Raw genomic sequence first — 6,613 nt, forward strand, 5'->3', positions numbered from 1 at the left:
TCTCCTGAGGAGAGCATCCCCTGTGCTCTGTGCCCGGGAGAGCATCCCCCTGTGCTCTGTGCCCGGGAGAGCATCCCCCTGTGCTCTGTGCCAAGCAGGGCACTCTCCTGAGCAGCAGATCGGTGCCCCTGAGCTGAAGGGGAGTGCTGGGAATGCTTTCCTGGGAGCCCCAGGGCTCATCCCTGCTTTGCATCTCAAGCTCAGACAGGTCCCAAGTTGCAAAGGGAAATTCGGTCAAAGTGGCAAAAGTTTCTGTGCCTGGAAATGGGAAGTGGTGCCACTTGAGGGAACAGAAACTGTCTCCTGATTGTGGCACAGTGCCTGCCTGCTCTGGGAGCCCTGTGCTGCTGCCGGGCACTCGTTGGGTGGGCACAGTGTGTGCTGGTCCCTTGGCAGGGTTGGGGGTCGTTCTGCCCGTTTCTGGAGAGCTCTGCCAACAGCAGACCTGGTCATTCCTGGTACCTCGAGCTCACACTGGCTTTGATCCATTCAGCTTAGCAAATCCCGGGTAGTTAAACTACCTAAAGTAGTTTAGGTGGAAAACAGGAGAAGGGTCATTTTGGTTAAAGCCAAGGGTKTTCCAGGGCAGGTGTTTGACGCCTACATGTAAATGTGAACCCACTCCCCAGGAGCCCCAGTAGCTGCAGGGTCTTGGTGGATAGAAATGATTTGCCATCTCTTTTGTGATGTTTCAAAATCTCAATTACAGTGATTGAATGAGGAGATTGTTTGGACTGGTGGTGTCTGAACAAGTGAATAAGGCACCATGAGATGTGTATGGGTGCCCAGAAATGCTGTAGAAACACCTTACTATGCCTTCTAAAACCCAACAGGTGTCTGTTCAGCTGCACTGTTGTGACACTGTGTGTGGAATGACCATTTTAGGAAGGGTTAGGGACATTTTACAGAGTGATGATAGCACTCAGTGAAGAAGGGGAGAGCTGAAAGTGGTGGTGCTTTGTTTTTTGGACTCTGGTGCTGCRGCTGTGGAGCTGGTGATGGACAGGAGGTGTGCAGAGGGGGACAGAGGCAGGTTTGACTTAGGATTCATAACAGAAGGGTGGAGTTCTGCTCATTATCTTGGGGGTTTTACTTAGGATTCATAAAAGAAGGGTAGAGTTCTGCTCATTATCTTGGGGTTTAATTGATTCAGCAGAACTAATGAGGAAAATGTAGGAAAACACTTACCATAAACTACTGCTAAATGAAATAGATTTGAACTGACACATGCAAAAGACCAGTTGTGTTAGGTAAGAAGTTGTTACTTTAATGGATGCTTTTTTCAAACTTGACTTGCACAGATATGCCTTCAGAGCACTTTGAGCATGCRAAGTGCTAAGTGTTAGTACTAGCAGTAATGAAATAATAACGACCAAAGATCGAGGAGCCAAACTCATGGTTCACCTGGGACTCTTCTCTGTAGAAAGGAGTTTGAATACACTGAGGTTGGTTACTGAAGCCAAAGTATAATGTAAATGAGAAACRCACGTTGAGTGGTGGAGGGGGGGCTCTCCCAAGGAAAGAACAACTGAGAAAGTACAGCCTAACTAAACCRAGTGTCTTACTGTGAGCAGTTTTGAAGGGGGAGGTGTCTGTGGGGTTTCTGAGCAGGAGTGGGTGTCCTTGAGATGAGGCACACTCGGCTGATCTGCTCAGCCCTTGTCCCCAGGGAGTGGGGAGAGGAGCCGAGTTTCAATTTGTTTAAATTCAACAGCGTTGAATTTAAAGGACATACAAACTCCTGCTGCTCAAACACGTGCTGTTCTAACTGTGACAACCCCTCTGGAGCATATTTGTTAATCCCTCTGCTTGCCCATTCCTGGCATATTTGATTGTATWATCTGAAGTATTGTATTTAATGCAGGATGAAGGCTAACATAATAAGCTTGACCAGTCTTGCCGGCAGCATGAAGGATGTGCAATTTTAGTTTAAAAAGTGCTACTTGTTCGTGTTTCTGTGCTTTGAGCAGCTGCCCGTGCTGCTGCTCTCGCTGCTTCAGTCACGCTGCTGGGGAAGCTCTGTTGGGTGCTGGATCCCCGATTTGTGTGGGGCGAGAAGGGGACCATGCTGGGGCTGCAGGGTGGCCAGGGTGTTTGGAGGAGCTCTGTGCAAAGCCTGGCAGCCACGTGTCTGCATTGCCTGCAGCCCAGGAGTGCCCTGATCCTGTGCCAGCTCTGTCCCCCTGCTCAGGTAGGTTCTGGCAGGCAGCAGCCAAGTGAGCGTGTGTGCTGTGTGCCTGAGCAGCACTTGGAGCTTGAGTTTCACCCTCGAACATGACCTGGGGCACTGAGAGCCTCTTCCAGCATTCAAACCCTCGCACCTCTGGTGGTTTGAGGTCTGTAACTGTGCTGGAGGTGGATATGGCTGCTGCTGCAGTGGTTTGGCCCAACCCAGCCATCAGTCTGTGCTCGCTGTGCCCTRATTTCTAGCAGGTCCCTGTGCATTGTGCCCTTCCTCACCCCAGCCACCAGTCCCGTGTGAGGCTGTCCAGAGTTAAATTTAGGAGCTAGCAGGAAAAAAAAGGTTGGACTCAAGGGCAGAGAGAGGGAAGAATGAGTTTTAGAMGAGCGATAGCTCCGTGCAGGGACACAGGAGGTTGAGATGGACAATTGTTGGTGTCTCATTAATGGTTCACAGAGCACCCTCGGCCAGGGCTGGCACTGTGCAAGCAGGCAAATCACACCAAAACCGCTGCCTCTTCACTTGAGGAACTTGTGCTCTAAGCAAACAGTGAAACCAGAGTGCAAGTGTCATTTTAAGCCTTTTTTCTTTAAAGAATCTCTGCAGTGCTGCAGGGGTCCTGAGCTGTTGGTAAGTCTTGAGAAAAATGTGTCCAGATTCACTTTGTCAGAGATTGTCAGCCTGAGTGCCTTGCTTGGCCACAAATGCACACTGATTTGCCTCCTTTTGCCTCAGAAACATCCTGGGAATTCCGAGGAGCTCTGTGTTAATACCTGCCCTTGAGCAGCWCTGCAGTTGGAGACGCTCACAGCTCAAGTGACTCAACAGTGCAGTCCTGTCTGAGGATGACATTTCCTCCAGGCATCCCAAAAAGCCTGGTTTTGGCAGGTCTGGTTGTGACACTGCAGCAGATAAAGGTGTGACCGTGTACAAAGTGCTGGGGCCAGGGGAGCTCTGGGGGCAGTGCTGGGGCGTGGGGCTGCTTTGGGCTCTGCCCGACCCAGAGCAAGGCTTGTGCTCCTCAGTTACGCGCTGCAGCCAGGCTGCCTTGGCAAATCTGCCCTGTCCATTCTGGGCTGTATTTCCCCACTGGTTTTTAGCCTGTCCTACTGYTCAGTGTGAGTCTGTGTCCTGCTRTTCTCTTCAGATGGTATCCAAATTACTCTGAATATTCTCCCTGCAGTCAGAAATTTCCTGAGTCATACCTAAATGTTAATAAAAGCCTAATGGTTTATGTTAAGGAAGGCAAGAGATAAAACTAGAGCCCTTTTATCACAGCCTTTAATGGCCTGAAAATGTCAGTTGTGTGGGAGCAGCTGCCAAATTTTGAGCCTATGAAGATGATGGCTAAGTCCCACAAATCAACAAGTTTGGAGCGGATTATCGGATGCTGGCTGTGTCATTTTCCCAGGACTCTGGGYGTGCTGGAAGCCAACACTTTAATCCTCTGTGATAGAAGTCTGAAAGGGGCTGGGCTCCCCTCTCACTCTGGGGCTGTGGAGCTGCTGCAGTGCATGGCCTTGTGCAGAGCAGGGGCTCGGGGCTTTCCTCTGCACCRCAGCTTCTGAGTCACAAATTAGCTCCAGCTTTGCTTGAGAACTATTTTTAAGGTCACAAACACAGGATGCAGAAATCAGCACATTTCATGGTTTTCCTGAGAGCTGCCTCACCACTCCTCTTCCTCCTTCTGTTTCCAGCAGACTTCCTTCCTGAAGGGACATCCTGCATGCCCAGGGCTGGGGAGCTGTAATGGAAATTCGGGGAAATCGCATTTTATGCTCCTTGTAGGCCTGGGATAAAGAGCTGAACTCACACTGTGGAGACAGCTGAGCTGTTGATGTGGCTGCAGATCTGTTATCTCTGTTGTACTTTGTTTCTGCAGTCGCACTCAGGGGTTGATCTGACTGACCATCCTCTTGAGTGTGKCCCCTTGATTTGGATTCATTTGCATCCCTTGGGAAGTTGTGCAGCAGTAGCACATGTCCCGGTGTGCAGGGRCACAGCAGCACTGCTTGGCTGGTGCTGGCTGCAGCTGTCCCCAGCCTGTGCCCAGGGAGGTTTGGCATCAGTGACACAGTGGCACAGTCAAACCTTTTGGGTGCAGAAGGTTTCRGATCTGGAATCAGCCCATATTTCTGTGAGTTACTGAATACCCAGAGCRTGTCAAAGACAAATAGAGGCAATACAGCAAATGCCCATGGCGTGTTTTAAAATGCAGATTATAGAAAGAGATTGATTTTGGAAGAAAAGTTAATGTTTGTGTTTTTCCCACTTCAGGATAGGGCAGCTTGATTTAAGATGGAGTGAGATTTAACCCATTGCAGTGGCCTGTTGCAGTCATCCCCAGCTGTGACTGCCTGGTGCCTGCAGAAGGATGTGCCTGGCTGTATCCTGTTTACTGTAATGTGGTGGAGTTAACTGTCCCCTGGCTGCTGTGGGGTGCAGGCAGCAGCAGTGTCATCCCTTCTTTGGGCCCGGGAGAGGGAAACACCAGATGGCTCCTGCCCATCCGTCTGTTGGAAGAGCTGATGTCATTTGAAGAAAGGTGTTTCAGAGGAAGGATGTGTGCAGCCAAAATAAAGCTTGGCCTGTGTTAGAATAGTTACATCCTGTTTACTGTGGAAAACACTTCAGGCTGATAGGAGCTCTGAAATGCGTGATTTAGAAGCGGGCAGGCWCTGCAGATAAGGCACTTCCCGTGATTGTGGCCACCTGGAGAAGAAAGGGCCGTGTCTTGCACAATGGCAGGCAGTGATGCTGCTCTCAGCTCCCGAGGAGCTGCTGTGGACAAGAGGTGCTGAGCATCCCTTGGGGTCCCAGATGGCCGGAGATGCCTCTGTGCCTCAGTTTCCCTGCTGGAAGGAGCCTTGTATGCTTCAGGTGGTGAAAATTCATAAAGAATAACAAAGAGGAGCTGGAGATAATCATCCCTAAGACAAGTAAATAAACCCAAAAAAATTTCTAAATCTTTGTGAAGGGAAAGATTCATTAAATCAAAAACATGAATGGCTTGCCATGTCCTCTGTATGAYAGGAAAAGTTGTGTGGCCCATTTACAGGGCAAACATACACACTTTAGAATTCGGGCTTTGATTTTCCTTTTTACTCGCCTGAGATGTGGTAAAACTGCGAAATGCATACAGCATTGCATCCACAAACTTGATGCTTTTGYCCTGGTCCCCTGTGAGCAGAACTGCATCTTTGAATTGCTATCCCRTTTGGCACTCATCTGAACAGAGGAGTTTTTCACATCAGTCTGGGTTGCTGTGTCCAGCAGCGGTGGCCACACGGGCCGGTGTCTGCAGGGGTCACAATGCCAGGTTCAGGGGTTTTTCTGGAGAAGCCCCAGCCTGTCTTGAGTGGCACCGTGGCTGTGCTGCTCCAGCAGCAGATTCAGGAGCCCTGGCTGTGTCTGCAGCAGCAGCTCCCTGTGATCCTGGAAATGTGCTGCTGTGCACTGTGACTGCTCTGTGGGGTACCCAAAGCTGTTTGTGACACACCAAGGGCTGGCTGATCCCACAGCTCTGCTTTGCTGCTCCACAGCTCTGCTTTGCTGATCCCACAGCTCTGCTTTGCTGCTCCCACAGCTCCTGGTCGGGTTTGCTGATCCCACAGCTCCTGCTCGGGTTTGCTGCTGTCCTCTCTGGCACAGAGAAGGAGCAGTGCCATGGCCTCCAGTCCCCAGCCATGGCTGTGCCAGGGAGGTCACCAAGCCCCTGTGTGGGTCTGTCCAGGGCTGCTGGACAGGCTGATGGTCACCTTCTGCCTGATGGAAACCACATTCCCGTTCCCTGACAGATACAGTCTCAAATCCCTGTGTTTATTCTGCTTAAATTCAGACATTGTCAGCTTCTGTGGCAGGTCTATGTTATGATGTTATGTTCTATGTTATGATGTTAATGTTCTGTGTTATGATTGGATTCAGGAAGGCATAAATGGGCTTTGTSCTTGGGGTGTAGGCTGCAGCCCTCCAGGTATCTCTTGCTGGGGATTTTTACTGGTGATTCCCACAGCTGGGGCTTGGATTGGGTGACCTGTGGTTCCTGCTGCTGGAATGCCAGCCCTGCCAGGGAAGGTGACAGCGTGACAACGTGGCCATGGCCTTCCCCAGGCCAAACCTGGGGTGACCCTGTTGATGATGTGGCAGTGGCCCTTGAAATGTGCCCATCATTTGAGTGGCTCCAGCTTCACCCAGTGCAGCTCAGAAAAGCYGCTGGAGTGACAGCAGGTGAATTGGTGGTGGTGACACTGTTGGGATGTTCTGGCATTGCTGAATCCATCCAAGTCATCTGAGCAGGGCACGAGGCATAAATATCATATGAGGCCTCACCACTTGCAAATGCACTAATTAATTTAGCACAGGACAGTCAAGTCTGTTCTCTTGCTTTGGGTCAAACAAGTCCAATGCCTGCTCACAAGCACAGGTAAACGA

The 6,613-nt window shown here is 50.5% G+C and overlaps 1 protein-coding gene across 1 annotated transcript in view; it reads left to right on the forward strand.

Moving 5' to 3' along the window:
- PLXND1 (plexin D1) overlaps positions 1-6,613 on the forward strand; it is a 72,980-nt gene that overhangs the window by 7,025 nt on the left and 59,342 nt on the right. The window lies entirely within an intron of this gene.

The sequence above is a fragment of the Malurus melanocephalus genome, unplaced genomic scaffold (genome assembly GCF_030028575.1).
Source record: "Malurus melanocephalus ecotype Western Australia unplaced genomic scaffold, MMel_1.1 scaffold_607, whole genome shotgun sequence".
NCBI lineage: Eukaryota > Metazoa > Chordata > Aves > Passeriformes > Maluridae > Malurus > Malurus melanocephalus.